This window comes from Echinops telfairi, unplaced genomic scaffold (assembly GCF_000313985.2).
Source record: "Echinops telfairi isolate 266 unplaced genomic scaffold, ASM31398v2 ScPeMD7_7474;HRSCAF=8512, whole genome shotgun sequence".
In the NCBI taxonomy this organism is placed as follows: Eukaryota; Metazoa; Chordata; class Mammalia; order Afrosoricida; family Tenrecidae; genus Echinops; species Echinops telfairi.
Genome location: NW_022111378.1, coordinates 6,197,722 through 6,198,538, shown reverse-complemented (window position 1 = coordinate 6,198,538; position 817 = coordinate 6,197,722). Strand labels below are relative to the sequence as shown.

The 817-nt window shown below is 35.1% G+C and overlaps 1 pseudogene; it reads left to right on the top strand.

Annotated features, from left to right (window-relative positions):
• Positions 1 to 59: 59 nt before the first annotated feature.
• Positions 60 to 817, top strand: part of LOC115874016 — a 4,139-nt pseudogene continuing 3,381 nt past the window's right edge.

The window sequence follows — 817 nt, the reverse complement described above, 5'->3', positions numbered from 1 at the left end:
TTCCCAGCTTTGGGGTGATGTCTTGGGCACTCACCTATACTTCCCGTTTTATCGTATGCATGCAGTATAGGTATGAGGGTATGTGCAGTTTCAAATCCACTTTTCTAGTGGGCAATCCTACCAGAAGTTCTTGTATACAGATCCAAATGCCCTGGAGACCTTGTTGAAATGTATATTCTAATTCAGATATCCGGGTGGGTATGCAAATTCTTAGCAAGCGGTGGCACCAAGAAGGGGTGTAAAGGCCTGACATAATACCTGATTTCTCTACATCTTTGCCATTGATAAAAACAAACCCAAAAGCCACTGGCTGCAAATCTTTATGGGATAGTCTCATCAAACAAAACAACATAATAAACAAAACAAAATCCATTCTGGCTGTAAATCTTTATGGGATAGTCTCATCAAACCCACTGGTTGTTGAGTTTGAAAGGACAGCTTTGCCATTGCCAGTCTAAGCTAACCTGACAACAATAACTGTTTTTAATCTATTTAAATTTTGCTTTGTGAGTAGTTGTATAAAACTGCCTTGTTTTAATTTGCATTTTCCTGACACTGACAGTACCTTCATACATGCTGGTGAGGCATTTTTATAACATTAGTAAATTATCCCATTTTTATTTGGTTGACTTTTATAGACATTCTGTATGTAATATAGGAACTACTTTATTTGCTAATATGGCTGCTATATATGTAGTAAATCTTGTTATTTGCCTTTTAACCATTTTAATGATGTCCTTATACAAAAACACTTAATTTTTGCTATTAAATTTATTATTATTCTTTATGCTAGATAATACAGATTTGGGGAGCTTTT